Source organism: Lissotriton vulgaris, chromosome 4_1, assembly GCF_964263255.1.
Source record: "Lissotriton vulgaris chromosome 4_1, aLisVul1.2, whole genome shotgun sequence".
NCBI classification, from domain to species: Eukaryota; Metazoa; Chordata; class Amphibia; order Caudata; family Salamandridae; genus Lissotriton; species Lissotriton vulgaris.
The window spans coordinates 634,729,741-634,746,950 of NC_141691.1; the positions used below are offsets into that span (position 1 = coordinate 634,729,741).

Genomic DNA, 17,210 nt, shown 5'->3' on the forward strand with positions numbered 1-17,210 from the left:
ATACTTATTAGCCCCCCGCATATTTTTCTTGGACTAGTGACAAGGAGCCGACCACTGTGTTGAGCCTGTGTTCCTGAACAGAACGCATGTGGAAAGACGGGTTAAGGAGAGCGAAAGAGGAAGTGCAGTGAATTTGAAGATGGATGGAGGAGAAGTAAAAGAAGATACAATGATGGTATGAACAAGGTTTAAAAGAGGTGACCTAACAACAGTAATTTATGGAGAGGGGGGGGGGGGGGGGGTCCTGGGTCGGACTAAACTAGAAAATAGGCTATAGCACCAAATAAAAGTGGTCCCCATTTGCAGATTTTGAGACTTCATAAAGTAATATTTGTAAATCAAGCAACTCTGCACTTCTTAATACATGCTGTGTGCAGTGGTGGCTCCTCTGCTAAGGTGGAGCATCGCCCCACTGCTGATAGAGCAGTGAAAAACGGAAAAATAAAATTATAATAACGTTATTAATATTTTATTTTTCGCAACTGCAGGGCTGGTGGCTAAAGTGCACAGCCTGATGGGGAATGTGCACAGACTCCCTGTTGCCATCTGAGTGCCGATCCACAGCACTCAGACCAATCACAATGCTGCATTGAAGTGTTGTGATTGGCTCAGGAGAGCCTGTGTGTCCAGGTGCTTCCTACAGCTTCTTCCGGACTTGAGTCAGGAAGAGAAGTGAAGGCGGAGGAGAGGCGGCGAAAAAGGTAAGTGCATTTTTATTTTAGATTTTTCAATCCCCCTCCCCCAGTCCCTCCTGCCCCGCCCCCTCCCATTCCCAAACAGCCACCACTGGCAACGTGGATGGTTTATGAGGAGTCGGGGACTACATACATCAGTGCTTGCTGCAGGCAATGTTTGTGGCAAAATTCAATATGTTCCTTCGCTATCAAAAAGATAAAAAATACTGACAAATCCCTGCTCTTCGACTCACAAAGCAATTTTAGTCTGTCAACCTTGCCTTCAATTAGATAATAGCACCCACAGTGCAACTTCCTCATTCTCTCAATCTTGCCCCCTTTCTTTTATGTCTACTGTTTCCACTTTTCTACCTCTGCTGTTATTCTCAAAGCTTTATGCAAATGCACTCTAAACAGGGCACTGATCACGCACTTTAACCTGCCAAGATGTTGTATGACACCAGGAAACCAGCCCAGCCACAAATCCAGTTGACTATCAATCAATCAAAACATTTGTAAAGCGCACTACTTACCCGTGAGGGTCTCAAGGCGCGGGGGAAAATGCTGTTACTGCTTGAAAAGCCAGGTCTTGAGGAGTCTTCTGAAGGTCAGCAGGTCTTGGGTCTGCCGTAGATGGATGGCGTGGGTGTTCCAGGTCTTGGCAGCGAGGTAGGAAAATGATCTGCTACCGGAGGTCGAGGTCGGTGGAGCAAAGCTGGCGGGTGGGGGTGTAGAAGCTGAGTCGTCTGTTGAGGTACGCTGGTCAAGTGTTGTGGAGTGCCTTTTGCGCGTGGGTGAGGAGCTTGAAGGTTAACATTTTGTTGACGGGGAGTCAGTGTTGGTCTCTCAGGTGGGGTGTGATGTGGCTGCGGCGAGAGATGTCGAGGATCAGGCATGCAAAGGCGTTCTGAATGCGTCAAAGTCTTTTCAGGAGTTTGGCCCAAGGCTCTTGCGTAGAGGGCGTTTCCGTAGTCCAGCCTGCTGCTAACGAGGGCCTGACTGTTCTTGTTTCTGTGGGGATCCACTTGTAGATCTTGCGGAGCATGCGGAGGGTGTTGAAGCAGGAGGATGAGACGGCGTTGACCTGCTTTGAGAGGGTGGAGTCGAGGATGAACCCGAAGTTGGCTGCGTGGTCGGTGGGTGTTGGAACTGTTTCCAGTGTGGTCGGCCGCCATGAGTCATCCCAGGCCGAGAGGGTGGATCCGAGGATGAGGACTTCCGTCTTGTCTGAGTTTAGCTTCAGTCGGCTGTTTATCATCCACTCAGTGACAGCTTTCATTCCTTCGTGGAGGTTGGTTTTGGCAGTGTGGGGGTCCTTGGTGAGGGAGAGGATCAGCTGGGTGTCGGCAGCGTAGATGATGTTGAGGGCATGCAGTTGGGCGACGTGGGCGAGAGGTGCCATGTAGATGTTAAATAGTGTTGGGCTGAGCTCAGGGGTACGCCGCAGATGATCTTGGTGGCTTCGGAGTGGAAAGGGGGGAAGGCGGACGCTCTGGGTTCTGCCTGAGAGGAAGGAGGTGGTCCAGTCCAGGACCTTCTCTTGGATTCCAGCATTGTGGAGGCATGTGAATAGGGTGCGGCGGCTGACCATGTCGAAGGCGGCTGACAGGTCCAGGAGGATGAGGGCCACGGTTTCTCCATTGTCTAGCAGGGCCCTGATGTCATTGGGGGCGGCGATGAGGGCAGTTTCGGTGCTGTGGTTGCTGCGGAACCTGGACTGGGACGGGTCCAAGATGCCGTTCTCCTCGCGGTAGCGGGTTAGTTGTTTGTTGACGGTCTTCTCGATGACCTTCGCCGGGAAGGGGAGCAGGGAGATGGGCCAGTAGTTCTTGAGGTCCTTGGGGTCCGCCTTGGGTTTTTTGAGTAAGGCGTTGATCTCGGCGTGCTTACAGCTCTCCTTGAAGGTTGCTGTCTCGAAGGAGATGTTGATGGCTTTCCGGAGATGGGGTGGGATGGTGGTGCTGGCTTTGTTGAAGATGTGGTGTGGGCATGGGTCTGACGGAGATCCAGAGTGCATGGTGTTCATGATTTTGATGGTGTTGTCGTCCTTTATGTTGGTCCAGGAGAGCAGGCGGTCGGTGTGGATGGTGGTCGTGGGGGCAGAGGAGTCAGTGGTTGTCGTGCCAGTCGTGGCGTTGAAGCTGTCGTGGATGTCTGCGATCTTGCGATGTAACAGGTCTTGCGAAGGTGGGATGACGTTGGTGTTGGAGCTGGGGTTGGAGAATTCCTTCACGATGTTGAAGAGCTCTTTGCTGTGCGTTGTTGTCTAGGAGGTCTTCAAAGGAGGCCCTTTTGGCGGATCTGATGAGGTGATGGTGTCTGCAGCTGGCGTTCTTGTGGGCTGCTTAGCTGTCCGGTGTTCGTTCACTGTGCCATTTCTTCTTCAGCTTTCGGCAGGCTTGCTTGGAGGCCTGGAGGTCTTCATTGACCCAGCTGGCTTTCTTGCTGGTGCAACTGATGGAGGGTCTCTTGATCGGGGTGACAGTGTTGGCGCAGTCATTGATCCACTGTCTGAGGTTGCGGGCGGCGCTGTCGGGGTTGGTGGGGTCGGCGGGTGGGCTCCGGGTGAGGGTGGTGGTTTTCTGGTCTTCGGTGACTTTGCTCCAGCAGTGGCGGGGGATCTGTTGGGTGCTGGTGGTGCTTGGTGGGTTTCCGGAAGGTGAAGTGGATGCAGCGATGGTCGGTCCAGTGGAGTTCGGTGGTTTGGTTGAAGGACACATGGATGCTTGCGGAGAAGATGGGGTCAAGCGTGAAGCCGGCGGAGTGGGTTGGTGTAGTGATAAGCTGTCTGAATCCGAGGTTGGCAAGGTTGTCGTTCAGGGTGGTGGAGTTGGTGTCGTTGTTCTTCTCAAGGTGGAAGTTCAGGTCCCGGAGGAGGATATAGTCCATAGAGGCGAGGGCGTGTGTGCTGACGAAGTCGGCGATGGAGTCGCTGAACTGTGGTCAGGGTCCAGGGGGTCTGTAGACAAGGGTTCCTCTGAGGGTGGTCTTGGGATCGGTGTGGATCTGGAAGTGCAGGTGTTCAGCGGTGCTGAGGTTGTCGTCTGTGTTGGTTGAGACTCTGAGTAAGTTCCTGTGGACGATGGTGATTCCTCTTCCTAGAGCATTGGTGCGGTTCTTGCGGGAGTTCTTGTAGCCGTCCGGGGTGGCTATGGCAATGTCGGGTGCCGAGGAGGGGTTCAGCCAGGTGTCCGTCAGGAAGACTATGTCTGGGGAGGTTGAGTCGAGTAGGTCCCAGAGTTCAACAGTGTGTTTGTGGGCGGAGCGGGTGTTGAGCAGGATGCATCTGAGGTAGTTGGGTTCTTTCCTGGTGATTGGTTGGCGGGTCGGATGCTGGTGAAACTGCAGTTCCGGCAAGAGAAGGGTCCTTGGGTGCGCTTTGGGGCGGCGAGGAAGCAGGTGTGTGGGCGTTCCCTTGTTGAGTGCTTGGAGGGTGCTGGCATTGTAGCAGAGACAGGTGTGGTGGTGTTCGTGGGGGGCAGAGGTTCTGGTGCTGGGTGCGGTCCAGGCGCGGACTGGCGCAGGCGGTTTTGCCTTCGGCGCACCCGATGCACGCGGTCGCCCAACGGCCGCAATATATGGGGAGGTGGGAGGGAGGAGCAGCTGGGAGGCGGGAGCGGGCGGGGAATACGCCAGCAGGGGGGCGGGCCGCAGCAGCGGGAAGAAAAACGGGTGAGGAACGGGCAGAGGGAAACAGAGGGCAAACAGGGCACAGAATCACAGGGGGGGGAGAAGAAAAATAGAGCAAATACAGGCAAAAACCAAAAACAGGGCACAAAAAACAAAAACAGGGTACAGAAATCACAGGGGGAAGACAGGAGATGAGGGAAATACAGGTGGTAAAGCAATACAAAACCAAGTGCAGCGAATGAGCCTCGAACTCACTTCCGGCAGCAGCAGCAAGCTGGGGGGGCGCTCACAACCGGTGGAGCTGTTGCGGTGGCTAAGGTCGCTCCCTGACACACTGACCTATAAGACGGGGCCTGCTGGAACTGCAAGATTGCTCTTTAGGGTAGTCTGAGCCTGAGACAAACAGAGAGAGAGAAGGAGAGATAGTATGAACAAGTTCCTCTGCTACAGATTAACAGTCCACTGTCATGTAGATAGACTTTGCCTTCATACTGTGTTATGTTAGCATGAGCTTATTAAAAGTTTAAACGCCATTTTCCTTTTCTGCTGCCTCTGCACACGACACATTTTGTTAGTAAAGCTTTTAGCCTAGTAGAATATTTCGCTTCACACGAGAATAATATGTTTGCTTATAATATCAGCCTTGCTTGGTAAGCTATGTCTGAACAGTGAGTGCCGAGGCCTTCAAGGTTATTTCAACAAAGCGCTTGTTGTTCAGTTTGATCAGCGCACGGTCTAGACATAATACATATGCAGCTGTGGCCAACTCTGGCTTTTGGCGCGTTTAATAATGCACTGCGATCAGATTAGCTAAGAGCAGCTATTATTCAGAGAGAATAGAAAAAGCAAACAACAATAGCAAATAATTTTTTCTATTGTTCAGAGCTTTGTATCCCCATGTGCCGCGCTATCTAGGTTGCCCTCATCGGACCACTGGTGTGAAGAGCTCTCCTCCTTTTTTTCTGACAAAATTGCTAAGATTCAAGAGGACCTGCACGCTGTCTGTGACAGATCCAAGTCCCCTTTAGCATTACCCTCTCCCTCAGGGCCCAAGCCAACTGAGCAGTTTGATATCTTCTCTCCCTCTGCTGAGTCCGACATCTTAGCAGTATTGGAGACCCTGAAGTCAGGGTCCCCTTCTGACCCGTGTCCAGCGAGGGTCCTTGGGGGGATGGCGGATATGGTATGTAAAGAGGTTACTCAGATTGTTAATCTCTCTTTCTCCTCTGCCACTGTTCCGTCATATTGGAAGCAAGCAAAACTTCTGCCGCTACTAAAAAAGACCGGATTGGATCCGGCCGCTTCATCTAGCTATCGACCTATCTCATTGCTGCCAGCCTTGGCTAAAGTCTGTGAAAAGATTGCTTTCAGGCAATTAGACCATTTTATTGAGGCATCTCAAGCTTTACACCCGGCTCAATCAGGGTTCTGTGCTGCCTATAGCACTGAGACGGCGCTGCTTGAAATGTCCGAGGCGATTCGGGAGTGTTTAGATGGAGGTGGCAGAGCGGTTCTGATTTTACTAGACCTCTCTGCCGCCTTCGACACGGTGCCCCATACCCTACTCCTTACTAGATTGGCTGCCATTGGCATCTCTGGGTTAGCTCTTGATTGGCTGACGTCATTCTTGGATGATAGGACGCAGCAGGTCTGGATGCCACCCCATGCCTCCGTGCCTAAGAAACTCTCAACAGGTGTCCCTCAGGGGTCGACTCTGAGCCCCCTACTTTTTAATGTTTATCTGACCCCTCTGATCTATCTGGCCGAACAGTTGGGGGCAAAAATGATGGCTTACGCCGACGACACCCAAATTCTGTTCACCTGGCCAAAGGATAACTCGGACACGTCGACTGTTCGGCGTTGTCTTTCATCTGTTTTTCATTGGCTAGCACTTGCTCAACTTAAGTGCAATGAAGAGAATTCTGAGGTTTTTTTTTTGGCTCTTTTCCGGACAATTTTAAAAATCACCTTTGGCCACCAGATAGGCCCTGCCCCAAGTCCATGGGTGGCCCTACCAAGAACTTGGGGGTCTGGTTTGGAAGCGATCTCAAGTTTGAGGATCACATTAAAAAACTCACGTGTATGTGCTTTGCGACTCTCAAAGTCCTGCGTAGGTTTTTCCCATTGCTCCCGAAAGAGGCCAAGGAGACTGTATTGCGTGCCTTAATCCTCTCTAGGCTTGATTATGCGAATGCCCTGTTTAGTGGTTTACCTGCGTATTTGATCCAACGGCTTCAGGTTATTCAAAATGCGGATGTGCGAATTTTGTTTAATCTGCCTAGAAGGTCCAGCGTTCGCTCTTACCTACGCAGCCTCCATTGGCTTCCGGAGGCTCACCGGATTATGTTTAAAATGTTGGTTTTCTCCTACCGAGCGATCCATCAGCTCAGACCTGGGTATTTGAGGAAGCGGTTTACCCTGTATGTTCCGAAGCGCTGCCTCCGTTCGGCTAATCAGTGCCAAATGACAGTACCTAGATTTAAGCTTTCCAGAGTTGGAGGCCAGTCCATTTCAGTTAGGGCTGCCAGGGCCTGGAACGCCCTTCCACTTCATCTTAAGGCTGCGCAATCCATCGCCAGCTTTAAGAACGGGCTGAAAACCCATCTGTTTAATATGAACCTGTAACCCCCTCGCTATCTTTGCCATCACTTCTCCGCGCCAGGATACTTTTTAGTAATAGAGCGCGTTATAAAATATTTTATAACATAACATAACATAACTGCGCAAAGCATGCACACACACTTGATGAATATTCGCATGCAGAGAGTTGGAGCAGAAGATGATGTGATCACTTTCTGCTAAGACCAGAGGTATGGGCCCGCCCTTCTAAACCCAAAGAGACCTTCTGTAGATATAATATAATATACTAGCAAGGGAGGGTAAACTGAGGTTCTATTTAGACCTTTTCCCTTTAGCATTTTAACATGCTTTCATCCTTTGTATTTTATGGAATAGTAACCATGCTGTTAACCTTGTTCCTTATAATATGTTTGCTTGTATTAGCTAAGATACTGCGCTTGAGAACACTGCATTAGAAATAAACATTTCAAACTTTCACGCGTCATCATTTACTCCTCGTTCTGGACTGATATGTAAGTATAACGAAAGAGTGTTCATGTGTTCCACGTTACCTGAGGTGCTCTAAGCCCATGTTCTGGGTTGTCTAATCATTGGGGGTGTGTAAGAACCAATGAGACACTGATTGCTAGTCTGGTAGGGGATTTTGGATACTAAGGCGAGTTTTGGCACACCCTAATTCACTGAGGTTCCAAGTCTCTATGCACAGTTCTGTGTAGGAGCAGAATCCCTGCAACACCACTTGTTTCATGTAAAACCTACGGCTTTAACCCAACATATTTTGGAAAAATTTGCTTTTAAAGATTTTTTTTTCTCAAGGGAGAACATTCCAAAAATCCAACGCTCGGGAGAGTAAAGATTGTTTGGCCCCCCAAACCATTTGTGTTTGTCCTTTTACTGCCGCAATAGACGCCTGTGCCCCGGTAGGCGGCGAGTGCCGTTGGTTAGTTAACCAATTAAATGGCACTATTCACATTAACTTTAGTGCTCCCTTCATTTTCTCAAACACCCCTAATTTGCTATCCCTCCTTCCCACATGGTCACTGGGCCTCTAGTTCCAGCCACCAAAGACATGATAAGATAAACAGCCATGATAAACTGCACAGGTCTTAAGCGGTTTCAGCCCTGAGGCGTCACACCAGAACTAATGGACAGTTGGAAGCTGCAGGAATGATGGAGCCCAGTGGGGACCACCCGCTTCTTAGCTACCAGGATCCAATCAAAAGCTCATATTAGTGTCACTTCTGGGTCTTTGTCAACACATCTCAAACACACAGCAAATACCAGGCACGTTACGCAGTTTTAAAGTCATATACAACCAGGGAAATTACTGGAACATATAGTTTAATTTCACATACTTTGCACACTTCGCTGCTTGCTGTGGAAGTAACAAGCACTCGTGACTCAAGTCTTGTTACAATTTCCTGCCACGCATACTTCATGGGGAAGTGCTCACATGACTATTTTGCTTCAGGATATGACTGTTTTGCTTTTCATAATGGATGCAAATGAGCTGATCCCGGAGCGCAGCGAGTGCAGGGCTGAGCTACCTACAGTCACGAGTCAAAAAAATCTCTTTATTACAGTCGCATTTCATGAAGCCAGGAGCCAGTAAGCCGTTTCCGTGTACAAGTTCGAACATGGCAGGATTTGCTGTCACTCTTATAATTAGATGGCCGCAGGGACACCGCCCGGCCAGTCTGGGCTTTCCTTCTGCGAATCTTCCAGACTGTCTGCGTCCCTGCGGCCATCCCGTGTGGCTTTTTGCACTTAAGTGACACGCAAAATTAGGTTAATAAGACGGGACGTTCTGCCGCGTAGACACAATTTACTAATTATAATCGTTATGTCACATTAAAAATCTGCAAGGCATACACAACTGTGCATCTTGATTAGCTAAAGTGTGCAACGGGCCGTGTATTTTTCGCACCGACGTCAGCCCAAGATATATATTGCCCAATGCAACCCCTTCGACATTGGGGAAAATGTGGAATGGAATTGGGCTGAGGTGGATGCAGTCAGTCCCTCCTCTCTAACCGCAGCCACCCCCTACCCCCTCCCCCTTACATACACACACTCACACACACACAATCTCCAGATTAAGTAGGTCTCCTGTCGCACAAACAAAACCAGTGCATTCCCCGTTTATTAGGTCTCGGCTTCGAGACCTATTGTCACTAAGTTCACTCTCAACGGAGCCAGAGCGGTGAACGAGCGCCGATTGCATCTCGTGGACGCGCATGCCGAGCCTCCTGGAGCCGTGCACATCTCTTGCTCCACATTCACACTCACGGAAGCACACACTCACGCACGCGCGCACACACACACACACACACACACACACACACCCTCCCTCTCTGCCCACTCCCTCTCTGCCACCCCCCCTCGAACCCCACTCACCAGGCACTTTCCCTCGCAGCAGGTCAGTCATGGCAGCAAGCAGACTCGGTGTCTTCTCCGGGGATCTTCAGCTAATGTGCACGCCCACGCTGCGTCTCGTGCGCGCCCGCCACGCTGTTTCGCGCCTGTTGATCCTCAGCTTGTTGCTTACAGCCAGTGGGTTGAACTTGAATGTACTCGACAAAATATCCTTATATAACTAAAAAGTGAGCATCATCTTCATCTCACGTTTGTAAAGGTAACCATGAACACCAATTGTGTTAAGAATATATTGAATACGATAGATCACCTTCCACTCGCCCATACATATACTTTAAATTCCTTATTCATATTATTAGAACAAAGCAACGCAGAAGATAATTTTTGGTTGTCTGTGGGTGGGGAGATGGGGTTAGCACTCTCTGCCCTCTTTTCCTATCATTGACTCTTTGGCGCCTATAGGAAAAACCCAAGCTGCTTATACTTTAGAGGAATTCTGCATAAGGATTATTATAGTGTAAGTGCAGAGTGCGCACAGTTCAGAGTGAGCTGAGTGCAGAGTGAGTGAGCAGAGTGTGAAGTAGTGAGTGCAGAGTGAGTGAGCAGAGTGTGAGTGCAGAGTGTGAAGTAGTGAGTGCAGAGTGCGTGTGCAGAGTGTGAATGCAGCGTGCAGAGTTGAGTGCAGAGTGTGAGTGCAGAGTGTGAGTGCAGAGTGTGAGTGCAGAGTGTGAGTGCAGAGTAGAGAGTGCAGAGTAGTGAGTAGTGAGTGCAGAGTAGTGAGTGCAGAGTGTGAGTAGTGAGTGCAGAGTGTGAGTGCAGAGTGTGAGTAGTGAGTACAGAGTGCAGAGTAGTGAGTGCAGAGTAGTGAGTGCAGAGCAGTGAGTGCAGAGCAGTGAGTGCAGAGCAGTGAGTGCAGAGTAGTGAGTGCAGAGTAGTGAGTGCAGAGTAGTGAGTAGTGAGTGCAGAGTAGTGAGTAGAGAGTAGTGAGTGCAGAGTAGTGAGTGCAGAGTAGTGAGTAGTGAGTGCAGAGTAGTGAGTAGTGAGTGCAGAGTAGTGAGTGCAGAGTAGTGAGTGCAGAGTAGTGAGTAGTGAGTGCAGAGTAGTGAGTAGTGAGTGCAGAGTAGTGAGTGCAGAGTAGTGAGTAGTGAGTGCAGAGTAGTGAGTAGTGAGTGCAGAGTAGTGAGTGCAGAGTAGTGAGTAGTGAGTGCAGAGTGTGAGTAGTGAGTGCAGAGTGTGAGTGCAGAGTGTGAGTAGTGAGTACAGAGTGCAGAGTAGTGAGTGCAGAGTAGTGAGTGCAGAGTAGTGAGTGCAGAGTAGTGAGTGCAGAGTAGTGAGTGCAGAGTAGTGAGTGCAGAGTAGCGAGTGCAGAGTAGTGAGTGGTGAGTGCAGAGTAGTGAGTGCAGAGTAGTGAGTAGTGAGTGCAGAGTAGTGAGTGCAGAGTAGTGAGTGGTGAGTGCAGAGTAGTGAGTGCAGAGTAGTGAGTAGTGAGTGCAGAGTAGTGAGTAGTGAGTGCAGAGTAGTGAGTGCAGAGTAGTGAGTGCAGAGTAGTGAGTGCAGAGTAGTGAGTAGTGAGTAGTGAGTGCTGAGTAGTGAGTGCAGAGTAGTGAGTAGTGAGTAGTGAGTGCTGAGTAGTGAGTGCAGAGTAGTGAGTGCTGAGTAGTGAGTGCTGAGTAGTGAGTGCTGAGTAGTGAGTGCAGAGTAGTGAGTAGTGAGTGCAGAGTAGTGAGTAGTGAGTGCAGAGTAGTGAGTGCAGAGTAGTGAGTGCAGAGTAGTGAGTGCAGAGTAGTGAGTAGTGAGTGCAGAGTAGTGAGTGCAGAGTAGTGAGTAGTGAGTGCAGAGTAGTGAGTGCAGAGTAGTGAGTAGTGAGTGCAGAGTAGTGAGTAGTGAGTGCAGAGTAGTGAGTAGTGAGTGCAGAGTAGTGAGTGCAGAGTAACGAGTAGTGAGTGCAGAGTAGTGAGTAGTGAGTGCAGAGTAGTGAGTAGTGAGTGCAGAGTAGTGAGTAGTGAGTGCAGAGTAGTGAGTAGTGAGTGCAGAGTAGTGAGTAGTGAGTGCAGAGTAGTGAGTAGTGAGTAGTGAGTAGTGAGTGCAGAGTAGTGAGTGCAGAGTACTGAGTAGTGAATGCAGAGTCGTGAGTAGTGAGTGCAGAGTCGTGAGTAGTGAGTGCAGAGTCGTGAGTAGTGAGTGCAGAGTCGTGAGTAGTGAGTGCAGAGTAATGAGTGCAGAGTAGTGAGTAGTGAGTGCAGAGTAATGAGTGCAGAGTAGTGAGTAGTGAGTGCAGAGTAGTGAGTAGTGAGTGCAGAGTAGTGAGTAGTGAGTGCAGAGTAATGAGTGCAGAGTAGTGAGTGCAGAGTAGTGTGTAATGAGTAGTGAGTACAGAGTAGTGAGTGCAGAGTAGTGAGTGCAGAGTAGTGAGTGCAGAGTAGTGAGTGCAGAGTAGTGAGTAGTGAGTGCAGAGTAGTGAGTGCAGAGTAGTGAGTAGTGAGTGCAGAGTCGTGAGTGCAGAGTAGTGAGTAGTGAGTGCAGAGTAGTGAGTGCAGAGTAGTGAGTAGTGAGTGCAGAGTAGTGAGTGCAGAGTAGTGAGTGCAGAGTAGTGAGTAGTGAGTGCAGAGTAGTGAGTGCAGAGTAGTGAGTAGTGAGTGCAGAGTCGTGAGTAGTGAGTGCAGAGTAGTGAGTGCAGAGTAATGAGTGCAGAGTAGTGAGTGCAGAGTAGTGTGTAATGAGTAGTGAGTACAGAGTAGTGAGTAGTGAGTACAGCGTAGTGAGTGCAGAGTAGTGAGTAGTGAGTGCAGAGTAGTGAGTAGTGAGTGCAGAGTAGTGAGTAGTGAGTGCAGAGTAGTGAGTAGTGAGTGCAGAGTAGTGAGTGCAGAGTAGTGAGTAGTGAGTGCAGAGTAGTGAGTAGTGAGTGCAGAGTAGTGAGTAGTGAGTGCAGAGTAGTGAGTGCAGAGTAGTGAGTAGTGAGTGCAGAGTAGTGAGTAGTGAGTGCAGAGTAGTGAGTGCAGAGTAGTGAGTAGTGAGTGCAGAGTAGTGAGTAGTGAGTGCAGAGTAGTGAGTGCAGAGTAGTGAGTGCAGAGTAGTGAGTAGTGAGTGCAGAGTAGTGAGTGCAGAGTAGTGAGTAGTGAGTGCAGAGTAGTGAGTGCAGAGTAGTGAGTGCAGAGTAGTGAGTGCAGAGTAGTGAGTAGTGAGTGCAGAGTAGTGAGTAGTGAGTGCAGAGTAGTGAGTAGTGAGTGCAGAGTAGTGAGTGCAGAGTAGTGAGTGCAGAGTAGTGAGTGCAGAGTAGTGAGTAGTGAGTGCAGAGTAGTGAGTGCAGAGTAGTGAGTGCAGTGTAGTGAGTGCAGTGTAGTGAGTGCAGTGTAGTGAGTGCAGTGTAGTGAGTGCAGAGTAGTGAGTGCAGAGTAGTGAGTGCAGAGTAGTGAGTAGTGAGTGCAGAGTAGTGAGTGCAGAGTAGTGAGTGCAGAGTAGTGAGTAGTGAGTGCAGAGTAGTGAGTGCAGAGTAGTGAGTAGTGAGTGCAGAGTAGTGAGTTCAGAGTAGTGAGTAGTGAGTTCAGAGTAGTGAGTAGTGAGTGCAGAGTAGTGAGTGCAGAGTAGTGAGTGCAGAGTAGTGAGTGCAGAGTAGTGAGTGCAGAGTAGTGAGTGCAGAGTAGTGAGTGCAGAGTAGTGAGTGCAGAGTAGTGAGTAGTGAGTGCAGAGTAGTGAGTGCAGAGTAGTGAGTAGTGAGTGCAGAGTAGTGAGTAGTGAGTGCAGAGTAGTGAGTAGTGAGTGCAGAGTAGTGAGTAGTGAGTGCAGAGTAGTGAGTAGTGAGTGCAGAGTAGTGAGTGCAGATTGCAGAGTAGTGAGTGCAGAGTAGTGAGTGCAGAGTAGTGAGTGCAGAGTAGTGAGTGCAGAGTAGTGAGTGCAGAGTAGTGAGTGCAGAGTAGTGAGTGCAGAGTAGTGAGTGCAGAGTAGTGAGTGCAGAGTAGTGAGTAGTGAGTGCAGAGTAGTGAGTGCAGAGTAGTGAGTAGTGAGTGCAGAGTAGTGAGTGCAGAGTAGTGAGTAGTGAGTGCAGAGTAGTGAGTGCAGAGTAGTGAGTGCAGAGTAGTGAGTGCAGAGTAGTGAGTGCAGAGTAGTGAGTGCAGAGTAGTGAGTAGTGAGTGCAGAGTAGTGAGTGCAGAGTAGTGAGTGCAGAGTAGTGAGTGCAGAGTAGTGAGTGCAGAGTAGTGAGTGCAGAGTAGTGAGTGCAGAGTAGTGAGTGCAGAGTAGTGAGTAGTGAGTGCAGAGTAGTGAGTGCAGAGTAGTGAGTGCAGAGTAGTGAGTGCAGAGTAGTGAGTGCAGAGTAGTGAGTGCAGAGTAGTGAGTGCAGAGTAGTGAGTAGTGAGTGCAGAGTAGTGAGTAGTGAGTGCAGAGTAGTGAGTGCAGAGTAGTGAGTGCAGAGTAGTGAGTGCAGAGTAGTGAGTAGTGAGTGCAGAGTAGTGAGTGCAGAGTAGTGAGTAGTGAGTGCAGAGTAGTGAGTGCAGAGTAGTGAGTAGTGAGTGCAGAGTAGTGAGTGCAGAGTAGTGAGTGCAGAGTAGTGAGTGCAGAGTAGTGAGTGCAGAGTAGTGAGTAGTGAGTGCAGAGTAGTGAGTAGTGAGTGCAGAGTAGTGAGTAGTGAGTGCAGAGTAGTGAGTAGTGAGTGCAGAGTAGTGAGTAGTGAGTGCAGAGTAGTGAGTAGTGAGTGCAGAGTAGTGAGTGCAGAGTAGTGAGTAGTGAGTGCAGAGTAGTGAGTGCAGAGTAGTGAGTAGTGAGTGCAGAGTAGTGAGTGCAGAGTAGTGAGTGCAGAGTAGTGAGTGCAGAGTAGTGAGTGCAGAGTAGTGAGTGCAGAGTAGTGAGTGCAGAGTAGCGAGTGCAGAGTAGTGAGTGCAGAGTAGTGAGTAGTGAGTGCAGAGTAGTGAGTAGTGAGTGCAGAGTAGTGAGTAGTGAGTGCAGAGTAGTGAGTAGTGAGTGCAGAGTAGTGAGTGCAGAGTAGTGAGTAGTGAGTGCAGAGTAGTGAGTGCAGAGTAGTGAGTAGTGAGTGCAGAGTAGTGAGTAGTGAGTGCAGAGTAGTGAGTAGTGAGTGCAGAGTAGTGAGTAGTGAGTGCAGAGTAGTGAGTAGTGAGTGCAAGAGTAGTGAGTAGTGAGTGCAGAGTAGTGAGTAGTGAGTGCAGAGTAGTGAGTAGTGAGTGCAGAGTAGTGAGTAGTGAGTGCAGAGTAGTGAGTGCAGAGTAGTGAGTAGTGAGTGCAGAGTAGTGAGTGCAGAGTAGTGAGTAGTGAGTGCAGAGTAGTGAGTAGTGAGTGCAGAGTAGTGAGTAGTGAGTGCAGAGTAGTGAGTAGTGAGTGCAAGAGTAGTGAGTAGTGAGTGCAGAGTAGTGAGTAGTGAGTGCAGAGTAGTGAGTAGTGAGTGCAGAGTAGTGAGTAGTGAGTGCAGAGTAGTGAGTAGTGAGTGCAGAGTAGTGAGTGCAGAGTAGTGAGTGCAGAGTAGTGAGTGCAGAGTAGTGAGTGCAGAGTAGTGAGTGCAGAGTAGTGAGTAGTGAGTGCAGAGTAGTGAGTAGTGAGTGCAGAGTAGTGAGTAGTGAGTGCAGAGCAGTGAGTGCAGAGCAGTGAGTGCAGAGCAGTGAGTGCAGAGCAGTGAGTGCAGAGCAATGAGTGCAGAGCAGTGAGTGCAGAGCAGTGAGTAGTGAGTAGTGAGTGCGGAATGCAGAGTAGTGAGTGCAGAGCGAGTGTGCAGAGCAGTGAGTGCAGGTGCAGAGTGGTGTGTGCTGTTGAGTGCAGAGTGGTGTGTGCTGTTGAGTGCAGAGTGGTGGGTGCTGTTGAGTGCAGAGTGGTGTGTGCTGTTGAGTGCAGAGTGGTGTGTGCTGTTGAGTGCAGAGTGGTGGGTGCTGTTGAGTGCAGAGTGGTGTGTGCTGTTGAGTGCAGAGTGGTGTGTGCTGTTGAGTGCAGAGTGCTGTGTGCTGTTGAGTGCAGAGTGCTGTGTATTGGCAATGTAAATGACAATGCCATCTATTTATGATTTAAAGAAAAAAAAGAAATGTCATGAGCAATGCCAATAGCTCCACCTTTAATGATGCCGAGACCATTGCATTGTAAATGCTTGTTATCATTTTGTTGGTATGTGTAGTGTATCCCTCCCCACAATCATCCATCATATCCTCCCTTTTGTTCCCTCTTCCCACCCGTCGCCCCTGGTTGAGGTTGGAGCAGCAGACAAGGGCTGAGGATACAGATCACAGGCCCTTCATTGGCTCCCGGTCTAACAAAGGATGAAACTGAAAGCGCGCTGTGTACAAAGCCTGCAGGGCCGGGGACTGGACAACTGCAGCCAGCACGTGCCCACGACGAAATACCCGTCAACGATGTTCAGCCATTACATCCCAATCTGCCTGTCAAAATTCAATAGGAAGAAGCACGGTCATGTTGTAACAAGACAACATGGTCCATGGTTAAAAACAAATAAAAAAACATGCCATACCTGCCAATTAGGCGTGAAAACATTTAATACAGAAAAGGAACAGTTCTAACAACAAGAACAGCAATATTGTATATACCGTTGACAACAATACCAGCTTAATTTCTTTAACATGGGCTCATGCCCAAATAATAGCCAGGACGTGGCTGCTATTTGCGAGCACTGCAGATTCGCAAAGTTTTGTATATATCATTTTCTACACAAATTGTACTAATTCACAATTATCTCCTGTGCTTAATTCGTACAAAAAAAATCACAAGTGTCAGGCCCTTGTCAGGACGTCACTGCAAAGTGACCACCCATTGTCCCATTGCACTGGTTCACCCCTTGGCCATCACCTACCCAGCCAGACTTTGGACATAGTTCTCCTTGTCTCTACCGCAACCACTGAATCTGTGAACTTGCCACCAACAGTTGAGACATAGCCCACCAGGCATTGGCCAGAGTGCAAACTTGATAGCTATAGAGGAGATGGGCTGTGGACTTCCCCTCGACCGTCACCTACCCAACGGGACTTTGGGCAGACTCTCCTTTGTCTCTCCGCCATATCTCCCTCTTACCCTTTTACCTTACTCCCTTACCCTTCAACGCTCCATTATTTCGTCTTCTATGCTCTTTAAATGTTTTCTTGCAACAGATGTAAATTGTAACTGATGTAACTTTGTAACAATGTCCTCATGTAAAGCGCTGATACCTCCGGGCTTAGCCAGCGCTATATAAAATTCAAATAAATAAATAAAATAAAAATTGCCCATGCCAGCACTGCTAATCACAATAACAATCCAACTAATAACCATGACACTTCTACAAGTGTGACCGTTCAGACTATTCCAGGCCTCCCAAAGCTATAAGAATGGGTTGGTCGGCAGGTATTTGTCATTTTTAATGTATATAGAATTATTAAACAACTGTTGTGCTCATTCCAAAGTAAGACAGACAGTGCCACCAAGTGGCAAACTGTCATAAGTGCTTGTGCCAAAATGTAAGTGCTGTGTACGAGCACCAGAAACCACCAACTCAAATTAAGCACTGGTTCAGACTCAGTTAAAGCTATCTACATATGAAATGTTTTTCCGGTACGATGTATCTTTATTAGATCTACTGGGTTATAAAGGAAAGTGCTCCGTTTTGGTTTTTCCCTCTTGTGCATATCCCCTTTCCATTGTGTTGTTGACTCCCTCGTGTGCTTCTCCCGCTGCCCCCGTGTTGCAGTTGAGAAAGTTTAACATTTTAAACTAAATAGACTTCCTGAATTAACATTACAAAATGTGCCTTGACAACAGAAAAAAGTGTTTTAACTTGGCCATGGAAAGGTTGTATAGAAAAATAAAACATATGAAATGTGTTCTCTAAATGTGCAAAGTAAAACATGTAGCTTTAGACATAGGAGGTATTTTCTTGAACATGTAGAGCAAATGTGCAGTTTATTAAAATACAGTAAATTCCCATTCCTAAAGGTTTTTGACGACTAGGCCTTAAAGTTTCTTTCGACCTTT

General features: G+C 48.8%; 2 protein-coding genes across 8 annotated transcripts in view; one reads left to right on the forward strand and one right to left on the reverse strand.

Annotated features, from left to right (window-relative positions):
* COA1 (cytochrome c oxidase assembly factor 1) overlaps nucleotides 1–17,210 on the reverse strand; it is a 356,542-nt gene that overhangs the window by 261,975 nt on the left and 77,357 nt on the right. The window contains exon 1 of one of the 7 annotated variants that reach the window (XM_086964888.1): nucleotides 9,282–9,441. The exons of the other annotated variants lie outside the window; for them this stretch is intronic. The gene's annotated coding sequence lies outside the window, so the exon portion shown is untranslated. Of the gene's footprint in view, nucleotides 1–9,281; nucleotides 9,442–17,210 lie in introns of those variants that run through there. 7 annotated transcript variants of the gene reach the window in all.
* The window catches only part of BLVRA (biliverdin reductase A), a 274,998-nt gene continuing 257,832 nt past the window's right edge, over nucleotides 45–17,210 (forward strand). The window contains exons 1-2 of the mRNA XM_086964880.1: nucleotides 45–175; nucleotides 489–701. The gene's annotated coding sequence lies outside the window, so the exon portion shown is untranslated. The remainder of the gene's footprint in view (nucleotides 176–488; nucleotides 702–17,210) is intronic.